General features: G+C 49.2%; 1 pseudogene; it reads right to left on the bottom strand.

Moving 5' to 3' along the window:
- LOC134331204 (mucin-5AC-like) overlaps positions 1–20,798 on the bottom strand; it is a 48,286-nt pseudogene that overhangs the window by 19,083 nt on the left and 8,405 nt on the right.

Raw genomic sequence — 20,798 nt, forward strand, 5'->3', positions numbered from 1 at the left:
TCAAGCATGGTGGTGGTAGCATCATGGTCTTGGGCTGCATGAGTGTTGCTGGCACTGGGGAGCCGCAGTTCATTGAGGGAAACATGAATTCCAACATGTACTGTGACATTCTGAAACAGAGCATGATCCCCTCCCTTCGAAAACTGGGCCTCATGGCAGTTTTCCAACAGGATAACGACCCCAAACACAACCTCCAAGATGACAACTGCCTTGCTGAGGAAGCTGAAGGTAAAGGTGATGGACTAAACCCAATTGAGCACCTGTGGCGCATCCTCAAGTGGAAGGTGGAGGAGTTCAAGGTGTCTAACATCCACCAGCTCCGTGATGTCATCATGGAGGAGTGGAAGAGGATTCCAGTAGCGACCTGTGCAGCTCTGGTGAATTCCATGCCCAGGAGGGTTAAGGCAGTGCTGGATAATAATGGTGGTCACACAAAATATTGACACTTTGGACACAATTTGGACATGTTCACTGTGGGGTGTACTCACTTATGTTGCCAGCCATTTAGACATTAATGGCTGTGTGTTGAGTTATTTTCAGAAGACAGTAAATCTACACTGCTATACAAGTTGTACACTGACTACTCTAAGTTATATCCAAGTTTCATGTCTATAGTGTTGTCCCATGAAAAGATATAATAAAATATTTGCAGAAATGTGAGGGGTGTACTCACTTTTGTGATACACTGTATGTGTGTGTGTGTCCTTCAATGGACTGGCGCCCCATTCCAGGGTGTTAATGTGTGCCTTGCGGCCATTGAAAAGCTGGGATAGGCTCCTGATTGGATAAGCGGTTAAGAAAGTGAGTGGTTCTTTGAGACGATGTCTACTGTAAAAAGCACTATAGAGATACATTTGCCTTTATTGCCTTGGCTGTGCTGTCCTCATATTTTTGAAATGGTACGTCCTACTATCTCATGCCAGTCATTTTTCGTACCTTCCAGTGGTGGGATCTGAGGGGAACACTTTCCGTCCGGGTTCGTGCAGGTCTTCATGCAGGAGGATCCGTGAGGTTTGTAGTGCCACTCACACTCGTCGGGAGGGTTGTAGTAATCACAGAACACCGCTGCAACAACAACAAGGACACGGTTTGAGCATGAAGAAGACACTTATAGTTATAGATCACAAGGCAGAGGTATGGCGGGTGACTCACGGCAGATTTTGGGCATCCTCCATGAGACGAACACTCCGTCCTCGTTACAGGCCTGGGTGTAGGCGGCGACGGCCGTACAGAAACACTCACAGTCTCCTCCGCTATCACAAGCGCAGGCGTCTCGAACGCAGGCCGTGTAGTATGGCATGGGGTCCACCTACAGTATACCAACACAGTCATACAAAACGTCAACACTGGTTTAAAAATGCCAACAACGCTGCTACACGTGACTTTTAAAGGCTAAAATTGTGGCATCATGCGGACTGATATATAAAACAAACACGAAGCTGTATTGCAACATGAGCCTGCATGCAATAACATATTTCGACCAGAGGGGGCGCCAGATCATTCATTCATTCATTTATTTATTATCTGTTTTACCACAGCTTTATCCTGGTCAGGGTTGCAGTGGGTCTGATTTATAAACACACACGTCTTTGAACTTGTAAACCGGAGCGCCCGTAGGAAACCCACACATACTCAGGGGGAACATGCAAACTACATACAGGAAGGACACTGACATTGAGATTGACCTGCGTGCACTTACATATTTCGGCCAGAGGGGGCACCAGATCATTCATTCATTTATTTATTATCTGTTTTGCCACCGCTTCATCCTGGTCAGAGTTGCGGTGGGTCTGATTTATTGGGGGAAAGGCTTGAAACATCCTAGACAGGTCGCCGGTCCATCATAAACACACACACACACACTTTGGACTTTGAAACCGGAGCGTCTGCAGGAAACCCACACGGACACGGAGAAAAGATGCAAACTACATACAGAAAGGACACTGACTGCCTGGCCAGGGAATCGAACCCAGGCCCTTCTGTCAAGGCGCTTGATTGGTGCAGGGGTAAATCTAGGAGGGAGCACTATAGGGATTCCTCATAACTGCTGCAATTACGCCTTCTGCTGGCTGATCAATGGGTGCTGCACAGAGACGGGTGATAACAGGGATCAGTGCGTGACTCTTCATGCGCAATACGGATCTCCATATGACCCCGCCTGGTGCAAGTGAAAAGAGTGGAGGTCTGCAACGTAAGCTGGGTAATTGGATATGACTGAATTGGGAGGAAAATCTGGGGAAAATAAATAAATGAGTGGTAGTAAAGTTGTAACGTACGTATACGTGACAGGTCGTGAAGGTCTCGCTCATGATGATGGAACAGTGTTTCTGAGCCCAGGCTTGTCGGTAGGGGTTTAACACGCAGGGGTTCTTGATCTGTCCAGCGTTGGGGCAGCTGGACGAGTCCTTCCAGCTGTTCCCGAAATCCAGAGGGTTGTTCACCACCGCCTGGTTCCTCAGAGTGAAGTCGTTGTTGGTGTTGCCGTCGTAGTTTCCACACAGACCGCAGACGTCGCCCTGTCCGAGAAGATCACACAGAGGTACGACGTTATGATCATACCTTATCAAGTCTGTTCGATTTCATGATCAAAGGAGTGATGGACGTGCTTTGATCACCTTGAAGTCTGGACTGAGCTTGATGAAGATGCTGGTCCTCTGGTCCCACATGAGAATCAGGCCGTTTTTAGCCTCCACCACCATGTACAGACCCATGATTCTGATCTGGTAAGGGATTTCCTCTCCTGAGTCTCTCTGGATGACCTCGTATCCTCCATCACTTAAAACCAGCTCGTTATTCTGAACAACAAACAAACAAACAAATCAATCAGGGGGTTTAATACACTGTATTGTCAAAAGTATCTGGACGCCCCTCGTTATGACATCCGTTCCTGACAGGTGTATAAAAATGATTCTTGGTGAACACTCAACCCAACTCAACACTTCTCTCCCAACATGATTGCCTGAATTCACTGTCTCTATTGACTTAATAGGCACAAATTCCCACAGACACACTCCAGAAGAAGTCTCAGAAGAGTGGATGATTCAGCGATTCAGAATAAATGCAGACGCTTCACCTCTACCGATACAACCCTCCACGGCCGACTGAAGAGCTTCGCAACTGACACGCCCCCCTCCGACACGTGCTCAGTACCAACTGCCTCTTTTCACCTGCATGAGGCCATAATTGCACCAGTTATGAGGAACCACCCTGAACAACAGCCAATCGTTGTTCATGTGGCTGCCCAGTCCAGCCGGATGGCAGAGCTGAGATTTACATTTACATTTTTGGCATATAGCAGACGCTTTTATCCAAAGCAACTTTCAGTACTGTGACAGTATACAGTTTAAGCAACTGAGGGTTAAGGGTCTTGGTCTAGGGCTAAACAGTGGCAACCTTGCAGTGGTGGGGTTTGAACCGGCAACCTTCTGCTTACTAGTTCAGTACCTTAACCACTAGGCTACAACTGAGATACGATGCAATGTATTCAAGATCCCAGCTCTGGTGTGCTAGCGTCCAACAAGGACTTTTATTATAAACTTTTATACGTCCAGGACTGGAGCAGTCAAGACCAACAAGTATCCAACAAGAATATCAAACTAGAACAAAGCTAACGGTGCAATAAACTCTTATTTATAAAGAATTACAATTAATATTTAGCACAATGAACTTCAGCCTGTTGGTCTGGACCCTCCACAACAGTCCCAGTTTGTCATGTAATTGCCCCCCACTGTTCCATGCTGAACCTGAACTCTTGTGTACACAACGTACAGTAAATAGAAAGAACCCAAACACTTCTGATCAGAGGAAATAGGATCTCGTACCCCGAGGAAGAGTTTGATGCCCTTGGAGCAGGTGGTGCCGGTCGTTCCACAGGGAATGTTCTCGGTGATGACCTGGAAGGTGCCGTTGGTGCCGCTGTGGCCGCAGTTATCCTGAAAACCATCAGAGAGACACAGAAACGTTCAGGATTCGCTCCTGAAGTCACGTGCAGATATTCTCCTGTTGTTAAAGGAATTATGGGAAGGCGACCTTGCTTTGCCTATTAGCATAAATAGGCTCCTAAATTTCTTGAGGAAGCACGGCTGGAGTGGGAAGTACAAAGGTTGCAGGATGTTGTAAGCAGATAAGGAACAACAGGTTACAACAGAACGGCTCACACCCAAGCTTTAGAGGAAGTGCTGAACCTGTAACGTGACTAGAGCAGTATAAAGGAAGGCCCACAGTTCTGTTCCTTGTTCTTCAGCTAATACGCTGCTGTAAGAACCCATGATCGTCCCAATAATTCTCAAATTCTTCTTATTCTTATAAAATCCAGTATCAGTTGGACTACTTGTTGCATCGAGGAGCAGTTTTTTGATACGTACCCTGACCAGAGTGTAAGCACAGTCTCCGTCGAAAGTGTATCTCCTCCCGTCGAACGTGATGTAGTGACCGTCACCGTAAACCGTGCAGGTCCCGTGGCACAGGTCGGCGCTACACTGCCACTTCCTGTCCTTGCAGACGCTGTTTTGAAAGAAGAGAGAACAGAAACAGGGTTGCAGTGGGTCCATTTCATTTGCCGAAAGGTAGAAAACACTCTGGATGGGTCAGCAGGCCATCACAGACCACACACTCACACACACACACCGTGTCCATACCAACATTAGGATAAAGAGGTGATATGTGGTTACCAGTCGTTGCAGTCGACCTTGATTTTCTCTCCTGGTTGGTACATTTTACTGTTATGGACACAAGGACAGAGATCCTCCTTGATACAGCCGCCCTTCCCATCAGACACCAGTCCGGAGGGGCACACGCAGCCCGAGATGCACTCGGTACTGATCTGTTATACACAGTAATGAGCGTGGTATTAACACGTCTGTTTTATTAAGCTATAAGATCAGACTGGTATTATTTGGGTTACGTACACAGCTCATGTCGAGGGTGTTACAGCTCTTCTGACATTCTGATCCGGAGGATCCTGCTGTGGCGCTGGAGCAGTTAAAGAACGTCATTGGTGAAGTACACGCTGAAAACCCAAGCGGAACATGTTTTAGTCTCCTGGTACAAACTCTGGAGCATTATTAGAACAGATACACTTCTTAAATAAATAGAAAATACATAAATATAGTCCCAATTCCCATTTTCCCACACTGTCTTCCAATTTAGTCATTTCCTACTCCCCATCGTGAATCCACTGCCGCTTGCACCGTTGACGTCCCCTCGAGACAGATGGATGAATGAATGTAAGGATGGATGGATGGGTGATTATAAGGATGAATGAATGGATGACTGTAAGGATGGATGATTGTAAGGATGGATGATTGTAAGGATGGATGATTGTAAGGATGGATGATTGTAAGAATGGATGGATGGATGGATGGATGATTGTAAGGATGGATGGGTGGTTGTAGAAATAAATGGATGATTGTAAGGATGGGTGGATGACAGGATGGATGGATGTAAGGAAGGATGGATGTAAGGATGGAGGGGTGGTTGTAGGAATGAATGGATGACTATAAGGATGGATGGATGGATGGATGGTTGTAAAGGTGGGTGAATAAAAGAATGGATGGATGGATGACTGTAAGGATGGATGGATGACTGTGAGGATGGATGGATGGAGGGACAGAATAATGGATGATTGTAGAAATGATAATGGATAAATGTAGGGATGGATGGATGACTGTAAGGACGGATGGATGGATGATTGCAAGGACCGATTGACGGATAAGTGGAGAGACAGATGAATGGATGACTGTAAAAATGGATGGAAGACTGTAAAAATGGATGGATGACTGTAAGATGGGTGGATGATGGAGGGACAGACTAATTGATGATTGTAGGAATGGATAAATGTGGGGATGGATGGATGATTGTAAAGATGGATGATTAAAGGAATGGATGGATGATGGATTGTAAGGATGGATAAAGCTTGATCACCAGACATCCCTTTCAACATGCGTCCAATCTGCAACCGCTTCTTTTCACCCGGCAGTGATGGGTTCCCACACAGATGCCCAAATCAGGCAGCTCTGCCGAGATTCGAACCTGAGAGTGTGAACTCTCCTCTGTGCACTAGTGCGTTAGACCACTGTTCCACCCGAGTGCCCAGTGTAAAACCTTTTAAAACACATTTAATTTGAATTATTAATAATAAACGATGGACTCACAGGGCTCGTCACTGGGGGTTCCAATGCAGCTCAGTTTGCCGTTCTTACAGGTGCTGAAAAAGTTCAAATGTTAACATGTTATGTTTGTTTACAATAAATGTAAATAAATGTAAATAAATGTAAATAAATCTTTATGTTTGTAGTAAACGCACCACACGGTGCCGTCCTTGCTGACGACCTCTGCAGGAAGTATCACCGATCCTTTGTAGTGGCAGGAACACTGATCCGCCGTGACGCATTTCCCGTCGTCGTCGAGATACGCCCCCTCGGCGCAGACGCAACCATCCACCGGTTCAAAGGTCACGGCGCAGGTGAAGTCAGGGTCACTGTGGCAGCGGCAGGACTGAGCGCTGGTACGAACGTCGTAGGAATAAACCATGGTGCTCGGGCAGCTGCTGCTGTATATACCTGTCAGTAACAGAGCATAACAGGTGCATGTTATATTAGTGAGATACACCATATAGACAAAAGTATGTAGACGCCCTTCTGTTCTGTTATTAAGTTTAGATGTTTCAGCTACACCCACTGCTAACATCTGTGTCCCTGATCCCAGCCCCGTTAAACACATCTGGGATGAACTGCTGGATCCTAACATTACACAGAGCTAGTGAGTTAAATATGATTATAAATCTGGCGTCACTGAACTGGGACGGAAACTTACTGCAGGTTTGGTTCCTCCAGCCGCCGAGGTTGATTCCTCTCGACGCGCAGGCGTGGACGTACGCCGACAGCGCAGCACACATGCAGCTCTCGCTGTTCTCACAGTTACACGTGTCGTACATGCAGTTCTGTCCGGATAAACACACACGCTCGGGTTAAAACCTTCAGCTTTAGCTTCGATATGAGAACAGAATCGTGGTGGTGCAGAGCGCTCTACCTTCTCATAAATATCCGGACTGATGACGGAGTGGCACGGAGCGAAGACGCCGTGGGGATCCATCAGCAGGGAGCACCAGCGCTGAGCGTACTTCTCTGTAGGGACAAGGAACAGAATCGTAAATAGTGGATATTTCTTTGACGACTAGCCGTAATGTTCGGATAATATCTCGTGTTGACTTTAAAGTTGTCTATATAACTATATAAATATACAGTGTATCACAAAAGTGAGTACACCCCTCACATTTCTGCAGATATTTAAGTATATCTTTTCATGGGACAACACTGACAAAATGACACTTTGACACAATGAAAAGTAGTCTGTGTGCAGCTTATATAACAGTGTAAATTTATTCTTCCCTCAAAATAACTCAATATACAGCCATTAATGTCTAAACCACCGACAACAAAAGTGAGTACACCCCTTAGTGAAAGTTCCTGAAGTGTCAATATTTTGAGTGGCCACCATTATTTCCCAGAACTGCCTTAACTCTCCTGGGCATGGAGTTTACCAGAGCTTCACAGGTTGCCACTGGAATGCTTTTCCACTCCTCCATGACGACATCACGGAGCTGGCGGATATTCGAGACTTTGCGCTCCTCCACCTTCCGCTTGAGGATGCCCCAAAGATGTTCTATTGGGTTTAGGTCTGGAGACATGCTTGGCCAGTCCATCACCTTTACCCTCAGCCTCTTCAATAAAGCAGTGGTCGTCTTAGAGGTGTGTTTGGGGTCATTATCATGCTGGAACACTGCCCTGCGACCCAGTTTCCGGAGGGAGGGGATCATGCTCTGCTTCAGTATTTCACAGTACATATTGGAGTTCATGTGTCCCTCAATGAAATGTAACTCCCCAACACCTGCTGCACTCATGCAGCCCCAGAACATGGCATTCCCACCACCATGCTTGACTGTAGGCATGACACACTTATCTTTGTACTCCTCACCTGATTGCCGCCACACATGCTTGAGACCATCTGAACCAAACAAATTAATCTTGGTCTCATCAGACCATAGGACATGGTTCCAGTAATCCATGTCCTTTGTTGACATGTCTTCAGCAAACTGTTTGCGGGCTTTCTTGTGTAGAGACTTCAGAAGAGGCTTCCTTCTGGGGTGACAGCCATGCAGACCAATTTGATGTAGTGTTCGGCGTATGGTCTGAGCACTGACAGGCTGACCCCCCACCTTTTCAATCTCTGCAGCAATGCTGACAGCACTCCTGCGCCTATCTTTCAAAGACAGCAGTTGGATGTGACGCTGAGCACGTGCACTCAGCTTCTTTGGACGACCAACGCGAGGTCTGTTCTGAGTGGACCCTGCTCTTTTAAAACGCTGGATGATCTTGGCCACTGTGCTGCAGCTCAGTTTCAGGGTGTTGGCAATCTTCTTTTAGCCTTGGCCATCTTCATGTAGCGCAACAATTCGTCTTTTAAGATCCTCAGAGAGTTCTTTGCCATGAGGTGCCATGTTGGAACTTTCAGTGACCAGTATGAGAGAGTGTGAGAGCTGTACTACTAAATTGAACACACCTGCTCCCTATGCACACCTGAGACCTAGTAACACTAACGAGTCACATGACATTTTGGAGGGAAAATGACAAGCAGTGCTCAGTTTGGACATTTAGGGGTGTAGTCTCTTAGGGGTGTACTCACTTTTGTTGCTGGTGGTTTAGACATTAATGGCTGTATATTGAGTTGTTTTTAGGGAAGAATAAATTTACACTGTTATATAAGCTGCACACAGACTACTTTTCATTGTGTTAAAGTGTCATTTTGTCAGTGTTGTCCCATGAAAAGATATACTTAAATATCTGCAGAAATGTGAGGGGTGTACTCACTTTTGTGATACACTGTATATGTCTATACAGTATATCTATAAAGTCTATATAAACTGTAAAGTTTATATAGATACACAAATATGACCACAAATATTTGGACGTCTGATCCTGAGCTTGTTGGACATCCTGTTTCGAAAGCAAATGGTGTTAAAACAGAGTGACTTCGGTGTGACCTGCGACGGCTTCTCACAAGACTTTGAAGTGTGTCTGTGGGAATTTGTGCACGTTCAGTCAGAGGAGCACTTGTGTAGCTGAGCACTGATTGATTTGATGTTCAGTTGGGCTTCTTGGGACGGTGGGAGCCCAGTGGGTTGAGCTTTGGGCTACCAACTGAAAGGCTGAGAGTCACTGTCGGGCCCTTGATCAAGGCCCTTAACCCTCTCTGCTCCGGGGCGCCGTACAATGGCTGACCCTGTTCTCACACCTGTATATGTATATATGACAGATAAGGGCGTTCTATTCGATTCATGTCTTTAAAGAGCTTTAAAGGCCCTTCCCTAAACTGTTGCTGCAAGTTCAGAAGCATATCATTTCCTTCTGTTAGCAAATGTAATGCATAAATTCATTAACCTCTGTCCACATGGAGTGTTTGTACGGTATATAGACCGATCAGGTTTACGGTGGGCCAGAAGCACACGTACCGTTCTCCGAGCTGAGACTGCAGGGGTTCTCGAAGGTGTTCTTCACCTCTGGACAGTTCGCTCTGGTCCTCCAGCTGTTCGCAAACCCGACGCCGGTTCCCTCGTGCGACCCGCTCATGGTGGTGAAGTCGTCGTTCTGGACGTCGTTGAAGTTCCCACACAGACCTGATCACAGAAGATTCCAGAGTCATTAAAGACTCTTCGTTAGATCATCTGACGTAACCCAGGCTGACCACGGATGATAAAACACCACGTAATTTAGTGGACGGTCAGGAAGACTCGTTATACGTTCAGGAACCCTGAGGAACTCACCCAGTAATTTCTGCTTGTGCGTCACATCCACAGTTATATAGACCTGCATTATGGGCACCAGCTGGATCTCCATCTGAAGTCCGAAAGACGTCTGGACGATGATGTAAAAAGTGGTCGGTCTGAAAATATTCACGCCCGCTGGACGAGGAGAAACACACGGTTTTATTTACTTTATGTGATACTGACAACATTAACAACATGCTTTTTGTTTTCATTAAACACAACATCATTTTTATCCTGATGTTCTCTCCTGGGTTTCCTCCGGGAGCTCTGGTTTCCTCCCACAGTCCAAAAACATGCAGTCAGGTTAATTGGAGACACTGAATTACCCTATAGGTGAATGAGTATGTGTGTGTGTGCCCCATCCAGGGTGTTACTGTGTGCTTTGCACCCATTGAAAAGCTGGGACAGGCTCCAGCACCCGTTCCCGCGACCGTTATTGGATAAGCGGTAAAGAAAGTAAGTGATTTTTATCTGCATTTTTTTCTGGATTTTCTCTCCGAGTCATTTCCAGTTCCCTATTGTGAATCGGCTGCAGGCTGCACAACCCTCGATCTGATTACCACATCTCGCATATCACTCTACTGTATATAAACACGTTTGTTAATGCCGTATTCATTAAAGCCAGAGAATCTTTACAGCAGAGACTATGTGGATCATTTTCTCAGGTGCGACATCTTGAGCTTGCGAGTTTGAATCTCAGCTTGCAAGGACAAGGACAACAACTGACTCGTCTGAGGGAGGGAGGAACGCCTGTATGGGTTCCTCAACAACTGCTGCAGTTACTCCCTCTGCTGGCTGATTGATGGCACTACACAGACTGGGGATAATGAAGATTGGTGTGTGACCCTCTGTATGAACCCGCCTGGAGCAGGTGAATAAAAGCGGTCTGTAGTGCACATGCACGTGGTAGTCACGGCTCTCCTCGGTCAGTCTGGATGTTGTACGTTAATGACGACCCACCTGTGGAAAGCGGCAGCTGAGAAAAGATTCTGTTGATGAAGACCTTCCCATCAGGCAGGATGTTAAAGACCTAAACACAAACGTTATGCTTTATTTAACGTGTGTGGAAGTCTAATACAGATGTTTATAAATGTGTTAAGTCGACGTGATGTATTGTGATGGTGTGGTGTGGTTGGTACGTACGGTGGTTCCGGCGTGCAGAGACAGCGTTACGGCCTTCAGGCACGTCTCAGTGGTGGTTAAACCACATCGTACCAGTTCTCCCACAACCACAAAATCTGCTCCTCCAGTTTGCTGTGAATAAAAATAAAAACATGAATAAAATTCACATAACCAGTTTTAATGACTTGCCGTTATAAGAAACGCTAAGCTCTGGGAAGGTGTAAGGTCATCTGTCCATGAGTTGAAGCTGATGTGTGATGGTGTAAAGCGGTAGAATGGAACAGAATTAGATAGAGATGGTGCTGTGATAATGTCTCCTGACCTCAGTGAGAATGTAGGTACAGTCGCCATGGAAGTCGTACGACTTTGCGTCGAAGGTGGTGATGTGAGACCCCCCCTCCACGGAGCAGGTACTCGGGCAGTCCTTCTGCACGCAGCTCCACCGGCTGGACGTACAGGTGCTAAAAACACAGAGGACGAAGAGCATCGTTACATAGACTGTATGGACAAAAGTATGTAGACGCTCCTCTGAATATATAAAACTGATATAAGGTAAGTGATATGATTTTAACATTTTGCCAACAGTTTGGGGAAGTCCTCTTTCCTTCTCTTTCTGTTAAGAGGGGTTTGGAATTGGAACCACGATGCGAACACAACCACAGAGACAGGAGCAGGGTTTAAGTGATTTATTAAGAATAATAGTCCAGAAAGAGAACCAGGGAACGAGGGTGAAGGCGAGGGTACGAGTGGCTATGCTTGGGGGTAGGAGGCTGACAGGAACCGCAGGTGGCAGGTGGATGAGAGATCCAGGGACCAGGCAGGGAAGGCAGGAACACAGGAACAGAGAGCCGGTGAGGGATCCAGGAACCAGGCAGAGAAGGCAGGAACACAGGAACTGAGAGTCGGCGAGGGATCCAGGTACCTAGGCAGAGAAGTCAGGAACACAGGAACAGAGAGCCGGCGAGGGATCCAGGTACCAGGCAGAGAAGGCAGGAACACAGGAACAGAGAGCCGGCGAGGGATCCAGGTACCAGGCAGAGAAGGCAGGAACACAGGAACAGAGAGCCGGCGAGGGATCCAGGAACCAGGCAGAGAAGTCAGGAACACAGGAACAGATAGCAGGCGCAAGGGAAACCAGACAGTGTGCATAGCAAACAACAACTGACAATCTGGTCCTGACTGAGAGGAAGGCATGGGCTTATAACCAGGAGGCTGATGAGAAGGTAATTAGGGCCAGGTGAGTCAAATTAGGCAGGGGAGAGATCTATTGGCTGGAATGGGAGGAGAAGTACCTTCAGCCACCGCTAGATGTCACCAAAACCACCAGAGGAGCGGCCACAGAGAACAGCAGCTCAGGAGGAGCTCTTAACAGTACCCTCCCCTTTAACGGCGCCTCTAGGCGACCTACCAGGCTTGTCGGGGTTGTCCCGGTGAAATTCCCGAATAAGGTGAGGGTCCAAAATGGCAGAGCGGGGAATCCAGGAGCGTTCCTCTGGACCATAGCCTTCCCAGTCCACCAGATATTGGAGGCCCCGGCCGCGGCGTCTGGAATCCAGGAGGCGGCGGACTGTGTAGGCCGGGTGCCCATCAATAAGTCGGGCGGGTGGAGGGGGTTTGGACGGAGGGCACAGATTGGACTGTTTGACCGGTTTCAACTGCGAGACGTGGAAAGTAGGATGAATCCGCATATGTTTGGGCAACGTGAGCCGGACAGCAGTGGGGTTAATGATCCTTTGGATGGTATAAGGTCCAATAAAACGAGGCGCCAGCTTCCTGGACTCAGAGTGTAGGGGTATGTTTCTGGAGGACAACCAAACAGACTGGCCCGGGAGATACTGCGGACTGGGTCTTCTGTGGCGGTTGGCCGAACGCTGGGTGACGGTCTGGGACTTAAGCAGGGTAGCTCGTACGGACCTCCAGATCTTCCTGCAGCGCCGTAAGTGGTGCTCAACTGAGGGAACTGCCACCTCTGCCTCTTGTTCAGAGAATAGTGGTGGCTGGTAGCCAAGGGAGGCCTCAAACGGGGATCGGCCGGTGGCAGAGCAGATGAGGGTATTATGGGCATATTCGGCCCAGGCGAGGTGGGTGCTCCAGAGAGAGGGGCTGTTGGCCGACATACAACGCAGGGCGGCTTCCACCTCCTGGTTAGCTCTTTCCGCTTGCCCGTTGGATTGGGGGTGGAAACCGGACGAGAGGCTGACTGTGGCTCCCAGGGCTTTACAAAAAGCACGCCAGACCTGGGACACGAATTGGGGACCCCGGTCGGATACAATGTCCAGGGGAATACCGTGGATCTTGAAGACTTGGTCAAATAAGAGCTGAGCCATTTCAAGGGCTGAAGGGAGCTTGGGTAAGGCTACCAGCCGAACCGCCTTGGAGAAACGGTCCACTACCGTCAAAATGGTCGTCATTCCCTGAGACTCCGGAAGGCCAGTGACGAAATCCAGGGCGATGTGAGACCAGGGACGTCCAGGGACAGAAAGAGGCTGGAGCAGACCCGCAGGGGGTGTGTGGGAGGACTTACTGCGGGCGCAGGTGGCGCAGGCAGCCACAAACTGCCTGGTGTCTGCTTCCAGGGAAGGCCACCAGAAATGGCACTTAAGGAGGGACTCAGTGCGATTAGCTCCAGGATGGCTGGCGAAATTGGAGCCGTGGCCCCATCTGAGGACAGCCGGTCGTACAGCAGTCGGGACAAACAGGCGGTTGGAAGGCCCATCTCCAGGGTCGGGTTCCTGTTCTAGGGCCTCTTTAATAGCTTCCTGGATATCCCAGGTGACACCGGCTAGGACGCAATTGGGAGGCAAGATGGAGTCGTCGGAGGGTGGAGTGTCCTCGGAAATGAACTGGCGCGAGAGCGCGTCAGGTTTGGTGTTGCGGGAGCCTGGGCGGTAAGTCAGGGTAAAGTCGAAACGACTAAAGAATAGAGCCCATCTGGCTTGGCGGGAGTTCAGCCGTTTTGCTGTCTGGACATAAGAAAGATTCTTATGATCCGTGCAGACCACAAAAGGCTGTCTTGCTCCCTCCAGCAAGTGCCTCCACTCTTCCAGGGCGAGTTTGACTGCCAGGAGCTCGCGATTACCCACATCGTAATTGACCTCCGAGGGGGTGAGCCGTTTGGAGAAGAATGCACAGGGATGAAACTTGTTGTCCGGGCTAGAGCGTTGGGAAAGGACCGCTCCAACTCCACAAGAAGATGCGTCAACCTCCACAAGGAATTGCTTCGAGGGATCTGGTTGAGAAAGAACGGGAGCAGAGGTGAACAGAACCTTGAGACGGTCAAAGGCGGCCTGAGCTTCCAGGGGCCAGGAGAAGGGGACTTTGGTGGAGGTCAAGCGAGTTAGGGGGGCCGCTACCCTGCTGTAGTCGCGGATGAACCTCCTATAAAAGTTTGCGAATCCTAGGAAGCGTTGCAAGGCCTTACGGCAGGAAGGAACAGGCCACTCAGTAACGGCACGGATCTTTTCGGGGTCAGCCCTAATTCGTCCTGGCTGGATGACAAAGCCGAGGAAGGCGATGGAATTCGTGTGGAACTCGCATTTCTCAGCCTTGATGAATAACCTGTTCTCCAACAGGCGAGACAGGACCCGCCGGACGTGAATGATGTGCTCCTCAGGGGACCGGGAAAAAATCAATATGTCGTCCAAATAAACAAACACGAACCGGTACAGGAAATCGCGTAGGACGTCATTTACCAGGGCCTGGAAAACCGCGGGGGCGTTGGTCAGTCCAAAGGGCATCACCAAGTATTCGAAATGGCCGAGGGGGGTGTTAAAGGCCGTCTTCCACTCATCACCTTCCCGAATACGCACCAGGTGGTAGGCGTTCCGGAGGTCAAGTTTACTAAAAATGACAGCACCCTGCAGAGATTCGAAAACAGAGGATGAAAGTGGAAGGGGATACTTGTTCCTGACCGTGATCTGGTTCAGCGCCCGATAGTCTATGCAAGGCCTCAATGACTTATCCTTCTTCTCCACAAAGAAGAACCCTGCACCGAGGGGAGAGGAGGAAGGACGGATGAGACCAGTTTCGAGACACTCAGAGATGTAATTCTCCATGGCTTCACGCTCCGGATGAGACAGGTGGTAAAGACGACTGGTGGGAAGTGTGGCTCCGGAGAGGAGATCGATAGCGCAGTCGTAGGGCCGGTGGGGAGGAAGAGATCGAGCTCGGTCCTTACTAAATACTTCCCGAAGATCATGATACTTGGAGGGGACCTGGGAGAGGTCAACATCATCGATGAAAGGAGGGGGGTCGGTACGAGGGCTAGAAGGATGGACTGCTGACTGTAAACACCGGGAGTGGCAGAGATCGCTCCAAGCAGTGATCTTACCCTGCTGCCAATCAAGTTGAGGATTATGTGTTGAGAGCCATGGGAATCCCAAAACCAGAGGGGACTTGGGAGTCTTGACTACCGAGAAACGGATGGACTCGCGATGATTGCCCGAAAGGACTAGGGTTACCGGGGCCGTACGGTGAGTAATACGAGCGAGCATGCGCCCATCCAGAGCAAAAGCGGTTACAGGGGTGTCGAGAACCTCCAAGACGCACCCTTTCTGGGTAACAAGACTTTCATCGATAAGATTGTCCTCCGATCCGGAGTCGACGAGTGCAAGGAGGGACACTGGATTCCCGGGGAAGCATAGGGTAGCAGGGACCTGGAGGCGAGGACGAAGAGGTGGGGTTGTGGTTCTTGAGCTCGTCAGAATCCCCACTCCTACTGGCGAGCTCCCCCTTTTGGGCGTATGGGGCACGAAGCGAGAAGGTGCCCGGTTTGGCCACAATAGAGGCATTCGCCCGAACGCAATCTTTTTAGACGTTCCTCTGGGGCGAGCCGGGCTCGTCCAAGCTGCATGGGTTCGTCCCCCTCAGCAGTGGGGGAAGCTGGAAAAGGAACAGGCGTTTCATGAAGGGAGGATCTAGGAAGAACTGGCCTCGGGGTCAGAGCAGGACGTGACGACCGCTCCCGGCGGCGCTCCCGGAGCCGGCCGTCCAGACGAATAGCCAGGTCAATGAGACCCTGAAGACTAGAAGGCTCATCCCGGGCTGCCAACTCATCTTTAAGACGCTCTTCTAGGCCACGGCGGAAAGCTCCCCGGAGGGCGGCGTCATTCCAGCCGGCATCAGCCGCAAGCGTCCAGAACTCAACGGCATAATCAGCAACAGACCGGGAGCCCTGGTGTAGCCCCAAAAGACGACTGGCCGCATCTCCGGCATGATTCGGGTGATCGAACACCGCCTGAAACCGACAGAGGAAATCTTCATAAGAACCCACATGTGGACCCACAGATGACTGGGCGGCCTCGGCCCAAGTTAGGGCTCTTCCCCTGAGGAGTCCAATCACATAGGCTATCTTGCTAGCGTCGTTGGAGAAGGTGGTGGGTCGCTGGCTAAAGACCAGGCCGCACTGGTACAGGAAACCCCGGCATTTATCCAACTCACCATGGTAAGGCTCCGGATGGGTGGTGAGACCCTCAGCCAGGGACGGGGCTGGGGAACCAAACTCGGAAACAGGTACGTGTGGCGCGGTGCTGGGGTTCAGGGACGAGATAGGTTGGGCGGAGGTAAGGGCTTCAACCTGCCGGGAGACCTGCCCTAATTGCTGCACAAGCTGGCGGTTGCTCTCAATGAGAGACCTGAGCAATTGGTCGTGCTGAACCAGCTGAGTGGCCTGGTGGCTCAGCAGGGACTCCAGGGTTCCCTGTCCATCTGTGGAAGGGTTCGCGGGTTCCATAGTGATGACCAGATTGTACTGTTAAGAGGGGTTTGGAATTGGAACCACGATGCGAACACAACCACAGAGACAGGAGCAGGGTTTAAGTGATTTATTAAGAATAATAGTCCAGAAAGAGAACCAGGGAACGAGGGTGAAGGCGAGGGTACGAGTGGCTATGCTTGGGGGTAGGAGGCTGACAGGAACCGCAGGTGGCAGGTGGATGAGAGATCCAGGGACCAGGCAGGGAAGGCAGGAACACAGGAACAGAGAGCCGGTGAGGGATCCAGGAACCAGGCAGAGAAGGCAGGAACACAGGAACTGAGAGTCGGCGAGGGATCCAGGTACCTAGGCAGAGAAGTCAGGAACACAGGAACAGAGAGCCGGCGAGGGATCCAGGTACCAGGCAGAGAAGGCAGGAACACAGGAACAGAGAGCCGGCGAGGGATCCAGGTACCAGGCAGAGAAGGCAGGAACACAGGAACAGAGAGCCGGCGAGGGATCCAGGAACCAGGCAGAGAAGTCAGGAACACAGGAACAGATAGCAGGCGCAAGGGAAACCAGACAGTGTGCATAGCAAACAACAACTGACAATCTGGTCCTGACTGAGAGGAAGGCATGGGCTTATAACCAGGAGGCTGATGAGAAGGTAATTAGGGCCAGGTGAGTCAAATTAGGCAGGGGAGAGATCTATTGGCTGGAATGGGAGGAGAAGTACCTTCAGCCACCGCTAGATGTCACCAAAACCACCAGAGGAGCGGCCACAGAGAACAGCAGCTCAGGAGGAGCTCTTAACACTTTCGGCATGAGTACACCCCGAGCACAAACTGAGCTCCATGAAGACACGGTTTGACTAGTTGTGTCCAAAGGAGTTCCCAAAGGTAAACGCTCAACCCAACTCAACACTTCTCTTCCAACATCATTGCCTGACCTCACTAACTGTATTGACTAAATGGGCACAGATTCCCACAGCCACACTCCAAAAGTGTGGATGATAGTAAAGCTACAGAGGAAAGATGCAGCGATTCAGTATAAATGCTCATGGACAAGCTTATGGTCGGGTGTCCCAACACTTTTGCCCACATAACTGAGAACATGTGTCCAGTTTTCACCCAAGTTGAGCAGGTCAAGACTTTTGGAGGAGGGAACCAGCTGCCCCCGTCTGTCTCGTAGACGTTTGTGATTGGCTAACGTTCCTCTTCGTTCTTTGTTCTAGTGTGTCCAGATTTTAGGAAGCCGGTTCTTCTCACCATTCTTTGCAGTTGGTGGAGAAGTTCTGACCAGCCTGGTAGACTTTGCCGTCGTGGATGCAGGAGCACTCGTCCTGTACGATGCACCCTCGTCCGGTCAGATCGTCCCACATCGTCCCTGCGATAATAAAAATATATAGAAATAAATTAGTAAATATATTTTCCTCCCACAGTCCAAAAACATGCAGTCAGGTTAATTGGAGACACTGAATTGCCCTGTAGGTGAATGTGTGTGTGTGTATGTGTGTGCTCTGCGATGAACTGGCGCCCCGTCCAGGGTGTTACTGTGTGCCTTACGCCCATTGAAAAGCTGGGACAGGCTCCAGCACCATCTTATTGCTGTTTAATTAGACAGACGTGAGACCGTGTTGCGTGATCAGAATCAATAATAAAAGGTACCTGGAGGGCAGAAGCAGCCGTCGATGCAGTGTTCCTCACAGACGTGAGTTCGGTCCGGGTTCGAGCAGGTGTTGATGCAGGGGTTCCCACACTCCTGGTACACCATGCTGGTCGGGCAGGTTTTAGCTATAGAGGACAAGACAGTAGAACGTCAGACATGAACACAGGAGGGGTTCGGTGGGGTCGATTGATTTTAATTAGACTCACGGCAGAAGCTCGGAGTCCTCCACTGGCCCGGTTTGCCCCCGGCGTGAGTGCACTGGCGGGAGAATTCGGAGACGGTGCTGCACAGGCAGAATTCGGTGGAGTTGGCGGCGCAGTGGCACAGATCCGCCTCGCAGGTTTTAATAAAATCATCCAAGGAGACGAGGTTCAGACAGCTGCTGAACTCTGGAGCCGTGAGCTTCTCCTCACACACTGTCGTCTGTGCAGGACACACACACACACACACACACACACACACAAAATCAGCCAAAAAATCATCATATAAAAATGCTTTTAACATTGGGGCAACACTTTAGGGAAGTCCTCATTCTTTCTCTTTCAGCATGATTACACCCCGAGCACACAGCGAACTCCATAAAGACGCGGTTTAACTAGTCGTGTGTAAAGGAGCTCCAGTTGCTCTATGGATGTTGGAAAGCCACCTTGTTCTACATCAGTGCCTGACCTGACTGTCTCTATTGACTGAATGAGCACAAATTCCCAGGTCTTGTAGAAAGGCTTCCCAGAGGAGTGGATGATATTAAAGCTATGAAGGAAGGACGGAACGATTGAGTATAAATGCAGCCGGTTTGGAATTTGATGTTCGACAAGCTCACGGTCAGGTGTGTCCCAATACTTTTGACTTCTGGCCAAACTACAAGTGCCTTGCTGGAGCCTATCCCAGCTTTTCAATGGCCACAAGGCACGCAGTAACACCCTGGATGGGGCGCCAGTTTATCACAGGGCACACACCCAATGACCTGTAGGGCAATTCAGTGTCTCCAATTAACCTGACTGCATGTTTTTGGACTGTGAGAGGAAACCGGAGCTCCCGGAGGAAACCCACACAGACAGAACATGCAAACTCTGCACAGAAAGGACCCGGACCGCCGTGCCTGGGGATCGAACGCAGGACCTTCTTGCTGTGAGGTGACAGTGCTACCCACTTAGCCACCCACATTAATATCCACATTTAAAGAACTAACATTTAATTTATATAAGTAATAAAAAATTAAAATTATATAAGAATTTGTATATACGGTGCTCGGGTGGTACAGTGGTAAATTACGCTTTCCCACTCCTGCTGGGATCCAGGGTTCGAATCCCCTGTGTTGCTATCTGCCAGTCGGGCATCTACAAACAGACCATGTCCAGTCCGGGGGCGTGTTATTGCATTCACCCAGTGTGTGAAAACCAGACCCACTGTGATCCTGACCAGGATCAAGCGAGGGTAAAAGGTAAATAAGAAGTAAAAAATACTGTAGGTATAAACAAACTTGTGTTTTTACCCAAATGATGTTAAATAAAAGCACTTTTAAACACTATAAAGTATTTATAAACAGATTTATTGATTTGTTTCTTTATTTTTTTTTATTATTTGTACCTGTTTGGTGCAGGTCTGGTCTGATGGAGTCGGTAACTCACTGCAGCTCTCGGTGGGATCGTTCATCTTAGCAAACTGTCCGTAATCAGCTGCAGAAATTTCATGTCCTGCATTAAAGAAGGAAAAGACAGAAAGCGATTAAATGGATTAAATTTGGTTTAACTAAAATAAATACATGAATTGTTTATAAATGTATGAATCTCTGACCGTTCTGGATGAACTCGTCGTACAGCTGGATTCCGTTGAAGTCTCCGCACAGTCCGCAGGTCTGATTCTGGTATTTTCCATCCAGTCCCACCTAAAAACAACAACAAAAAAACAAATTGAGATTAGCGCCAAAAAGTGTAGAAGTGTAAAAATGTGAGGCATTTAATCCTAACAATCCTGTACCTACTGCCATTACATACATTAACATCACTTTCAGACACGTTTCTATTTTATTTCTGCTGTTTCTCCTGTTTTCTCTCAGTTTAGTCGTAGCCAGTTCCTTTTCCTCTGCTGGAGACCCAGATGGCGTACGAGGAGGGTAGATTCTCCAGACACGCCCTCCCTCCGAACGCGAGAGGTCGGTCTCGCTCATGGAGAGTCACCTCGAGCGCCTCGAGCTACTAACCAGGGTCCTTACACAGCGCCCAAGACCCCGCCCAGTTTTTAGTCACGTCTTTTCCCATCCTGCAGAGTAGTGGGCGCCCAGCTGACCGGAGCCCAACAGTGGCAACTTGGCTGTATTAGGGCTTGAACCATTAACCTTACCATTAAGCCACCACTGCCCGATTGTAGTATTAAGCCACTTGGTTGACCTAGTGCATTGATGTTACCTAAATCTTGAATACTGGCTTTGAATCTTCTAAAACAACCTGGAAAGCAAACCCAGGACCTTCTCACTGTGAGGTGACAGTGCTACCC

Source organism: Trichomycterus rosablanca, chromosome 17 (assembly GCF_030014385.1).
Source record: "Trichomycterus rosablanca isolate fTriRos1 chromosome 17, fTriRos1.hap1, whole genome shotgun sequence".
Lineage (NCBI taxonomy): Eukaryota > Metazoa > Chordata > Actinopteri > Siluriformes > Trichomycteridae > Trichomycterus > Trichomycterus rosablanca.